The sequence below is a fragment of the Littorina saxatilis genome, linkage group LG11 (assembly GCF_037325665.1).
Source record: "Littorina saxatilis isolate snail1 linkage group LG11, US_GU_Lsax_2.0, whole genome shotgun sequence".
NCBI classification, from domain to species: domain Eukaryota; kingdom Metazoa; phylum Mollusca; class Gastropoda; order Littorinimorpha; family Littorinidae; genus Littorina; species Littorina saxatilis.
This window is the reverse complement of record NC_090255.1, coordinates 23630918-23636267: the sequence shown is the minus strand read 5'-3', so window position 1 is coordinate 23636267 and position 5350 is coordinate 23630918. Positions and strand designations below refer to the sequence as shown.

Genomic DNA, 5350 nt, shown 5'->3' with positions numbered 1-5350 from the left:
TTTGATGTTTGTGGTTTTGAGTTTTGTCCGCTTGCATGATTTAGCACAGATGGTGCAAGTGGAAGCAGGGTAGCTAAGAAGGGTGAAATTGAAACAATTTACCTGGAGTATTGCTGCTGTGTGTGTGTGTGTGTGTGTGTGTGTGTGTGTGTGTGGCAAGGTATCCAAGAAATGTGTTGCTAGATGGTATTCCAAGCAAACAAGAAGTGTTCAATATATCAAAAATAAAACTTTAATTTTTGTTTTCAAACATTTGAAATTCCTTTTTGGGCAAAACAAATAATGTCAAAACAAGTTTTCAATCCATTTCTTTCTCTCTCTCTCTCTCTCTCTCTCTCTCTCTCTCTCTCTCTCTCTCTCTCTCTCTCTCTCTCTCTCTCTCTCTCTCTCTCTCTCTCTCTCTCTCTCTCTCTCTCTCTCTCTCTCTCTCTCTCTCTCTGACATTTTAACTGTATACATTTACTGCATAATGATAACATATTTCTCACGCATCGCCAGAACAATCTGAAGTCATCGTTCCATTAATCATTATTGTATACAATTTAGAAATATTTTAACTTGTAAGTTTTTTGTCCAACCATGGTCATCTTTGCCACGAGTGGCTACCAATATTCAAGATCTACTGAGACAGACATTGGAATACATTTAAGAAAGAACATGTACACAATAAAATATGAGCTATCATCTAAATAGAATGTGCAATTCTAGGCCATGTCACACACAATGGCAAAGCAAGACCGCTGGAGCTTGTATTCAAGTGCCTGGCTTGCAAGGTCTAGTCAATCAAAGTGAAGTGTAACGTCAATGCAAGTCTATTATTAGAGCAAGGGATCGCGTTGACTTGACATTTCACTGTAAACAATATGAAATACCGGAAATAACTTCAGTTACAAGTCAAGTATTTATTTTCACAGATTTTTCCTCATACAATTATTATGTTATCACTTAAAGGCACAGTAAGCCTCTCGTAAACCATCACAGATACTGTCAGGCTTTTACACACAGACAAACACCCTTCCATTTGAACGCTCACCAAACAGGAACATCCTAGGTGCCCTCCGTAAAGAGCGAGCAATTTTCAAAGAATTTATTTTTGCGTGGTTTATCCACAGGCACCTTCCGCCTGTGGTTTATCTTACCCCTGAGCCACCGTGAACCCGTGTGATCAAGTTTCCCTTTTTCACAATGTAGTCGTCAGTTAGTAATTTGAATGCGACTCGCTGTGAACTTATCTGCAATAGCACGTTATTAAGTACCTCTGACTATGCACGAAACAAACGGCTGTGGTTCACAAGAACTCTAGCGATGGCTTTTGACTGTTCAGAGGAACTGGCGATAGGTATACGAGAACCACGACCTTGCGTGACCCTGCTTCCGGGCTTTGAATTGTACTGATCTTGTCTTGATGAAAAAATAATTCTTTTATGATTTAAGAATGTTTGTGTAACTACTAACAAGCTGTCAATTTATTATTTAGATTTTAAAAGTTAGGTCTAGCGCCGAAACGCACCACTGTCCGATTGTCTCTGACACTCTCTCCGCAAAATTAATTCTTTGAAAATTGCTCGCTCTTTACGTAGGGCACCTAGGATGTTCCCGTTTGGTGAGCGTTCAAATGGAAGGGTGTTTGTACTGTGTGTAAAAGCCTGACAGTATCTGTGATGGTTTACGGGAGGCTTACTGTGCCTTTAATACACATCACACAACACTGATGTACACTGGTAAACAACAGCTATGAAACGTCAGAGCAATGGTACGACACACACGTGCTATAACTTGTCTAATTTACTTACACATCAACACACTCATACTGACACATTTTATAGTCGTGAGTAAAAGAAAGATCAATTACAAAGAATATAGAAGTAGACCAAGAAAGTATACATTCTTGGAGATATAGCTAGCCTTGGTGGGTTGTGGATTTGAAGGGGTGCAGGTCCAGCATAATAATGTGAGAAAAGTTTGCTCAGCAAGGCAAACGAGCTTCAATATTGTTTTGCTGAATCTAAGCAAATCTGCTTGCAGTCTTCTTCACCAAAGATTCTTTGAGCACCAAGGGAATGTAAGGAGGGAGGGGGGGAGGGGGAGGTCATTGCACCATCTTTTGGTAACTCTACGTTTGGATCTATAGTTTTAAAAAGTGGGTAGAGATTTTGGGTACTACAAGCTGTATAAATCATGGAGGTTGGTTATCGGAGAGTTTTAACGTATTTAGTGGAATTCGACAAGGTTGCCCGTTTTCGCCGTTGGCTTTCGTTTTGGCGGTAGAATTGTTGGCAATTAAAATAAGAAACAGCCCTATAGTTGGGATAATTACACCGAACATAATTAATCAGGATGGTACGATAATAAAAATAAAACAAATGGCAAATGATACAACCCTGTTTTTAAAAACCCGAGATGATGTTAACATGGCAATGAATATATTGAACCAATTTAGCAAAGTCTCAGGGCTACAATTAAACTTAGATAAAACGAAAGCTTTGAGAATGAGGAGAGAACCAACAGAACCTAATCTGCCTTTCGACGTTGTTAAGGAGATTAACATTTTAGGGATTTCATTCAGTAGTTGTAAAATGGCCAAAGACATTGAGGAAAACTGGAACTGATTTAAAATGGAGAGTCTTTCTTGATGCCATGATTAAACAGTGGAGTAAAAGAGATCTCAAATAAATTAAATTTTTGTTTGCTTAACGCCCAGCCGACCACGAAGGGCCATATCAGGGCGGTGCTGCTTTGACATTTAAGAGATCTCAGTATACAGGGAAAAACAACAGTTATTAAAACGTTTATGGCTTCCCCATTTGTGTATATTACAGTGCAGTCTAGTGGTCTTCCAAGGCAAGTTCTCACACAGCTAAACACGAAATTATATAAATTTGTATGGCAAAAAAATATAGTAACAAAAAAGCTTTTGAAAAGATAACAAGTCGCGTAAGGCGAAATTACTACATTTAGTCAAGCTGTGGAACTCACAGAATGAAATTGAACGTAGTCCGCCGCTAGTGCAAAACTAAAGGCAGTGAAAGTGACGAGCCTGTTTGGCGCGGTAGCGGTTGCGCTGTGCTTCACTGTACCTCTCTTCGTTTTAACTTTCTGAGCGTGTTTTTAATCCAAACATATCATATCTATATGTTTTTGGAATCAGGAACCGACAAGGAATAAGATGAAAGTGTTTTTAAATTGATTTCGAAAATTTAATTTTGATCATAAATTTTAATTTTTTTAATTTTCAGAGCTTGTTTGTAATCCAAATATAACATATTTATATGTTTTTGGAATTAGAAAACGATGAAGAATAAGATGAACGTAAATTTGGATCGTTTTATAAAAATTTTTTTTTTTACAATTTTCAGATTTTTAATGACCAAAGTCATTAATTAATTTTTAAGCCACCAAGCTGAAATGCAATACCGAAGTCCGGCCTTCGTCGAAGATTGCTTGGCCAAAATTTCAAACAATTTGATTGAAAAATGAGGGTGTGACAGGGCCGCCTCAACTTTTACAAAAAGCCGGATATGACGTCATCAAAGACATTTATCGAAAAAATGGAAAAAAAACATCCGGGGATATCATACCCAGGAACTCTCATGTCAAATTTCATAAAGATCGGTCCAGTAGTTTACTCTGAATCGCTCTACACACACACACACACACACACACACACACACACACACACACACACACACACACACACACACAGACACACACACACAGACACACATACACCACGACCCTCGTCTCGATTCCCCCTCTATGTTAAAAAATTTAGTCAAAACTTGACTAAATGTAAAAAGGTTAATTATGGAGTTTGAATATGAGCAATGCATGGTGGATTGAAAATGGTCATATGTTTGATATACAGAAAGTGTTTTATTTAAATTGGATTGGACGGTTGCATGAAGCCGGTTGAGAAAATTGGAGTGCAATCCAAAAATGGCACATTCAACAATTAACAGATTTTAATTATTTGGCAAAAATCAATTGTACACAAAAGGAATTACAAGGAATTGAAAAAGTTCAAAATGATTTCTGGAAAGAGGTATTTTTGACATATCTTGATAATAAGAATAAAGTAGGTTTAGTTTAAAGGAATAAGATGAAATTGTTTTTAAATCGATTTCGGAAATTTAATTTTGATCATAATTTTTATATTTTTAATTTTTAGAGCTTGTTTGTAATCCAAATATAACATATTTATATGTTTTTGGAACCAGGAAATAATGTAGAATAAGATGAACGTAAATTTGGATCGTTTTATATAAAAAAAAAATGTATTACAATTTTCAGATTTTTAATGACCAAAGTCATCAATTAATTTTTAAGCCACCAAGCTGAAATGCAATACCGAAGTCCGGCCTTTGTCGAAGATTGCTTTACAAAAATTTCAATCAATTTGATTGAAAAATGAGGGTGTGACAGTGCCGCCTCAACTTTTACAAAAAGCCGGATATGACGTCATCAAAAGTATTTATCGAAAAAAAGAAAAAACCGTCCGGGGATATCATTCCCAGGAACTCTCATGTCAAATTTCATAAAGATCGGTCCAGTACGTAGTTTACTCTGAATCGCTCTACACACACACGCACAGACAGACAGACACACACACACACACACACACACACACACATACACCACGACCCTCGTCTCGATTCCCCCTCTATGTTAAAACATTTAGTCAAAACTTGACTAAATGTAAAAAGAATGTCCAGTAGAAAAACCAATGTCATTTTGCGTTTAACTAAAAAAAACCCATTGTATTACAAATTCCAAACAAACACGCAGACGGAAGAGAAAGAAAGTTATCAAGAAAGAGAGAGAGAGAGAGAGCGAGTGAAAGGGTTATAAGTTTACAGTTGGCGACATCACAATAAAAACCCTTCTGAAATAGTACCCGCTGATGGGACCAAAAAAAAGAAGTCTGATCTCCTTAAAAACATTTTTTTTAAATAAAAAAAACTCTACGTGAGAACAGTTTGCTCAGCAGGGCAAGTGACCTTCAGAAATAAAGGAGCTCAGTTTGATCCTGTCTGTCCTGGACATATTGAAGTCTTCCTTCAGAACGTCATCATCCAGCTTGCTCAGCAATTTCCCATCCACCTGCAACTCTTCGAACTTGTCATGGAACTTGCTCATGTTGAGGCGAGACAACACACTCTTCACGTCAGCGATGGACATCATCTCTAGAGGCATGAGGCCTTGCTGTGCTGGATTATCCTTCACTGTTTCTTGACGAGGCTGTGCCGTATTTTGCTTCCCTGCTTCCTGCTGTGCCGGGTTTACCTTCACTGTTTCTTGCTGAGCTGGGTTTCTCCCCACTGTTTCGAGTTCCTGCTTGGTGGGGGTTTCT

General features: G+C 37.8%; 1 protein-coding gene across 1 annotated transcript in view; it reads right to left on the bottom strand.

Annotated features, from left to right (window-relative positions):
- Positions 1-5350, bottom strand: part of LOC138980066 (proteoglycan 4-like) — a gene marked incomplete at its 5' end in the record, with an annotated part of 113132 nt that overhangs the window by 62678 nt on the left and 45104 nt on the right.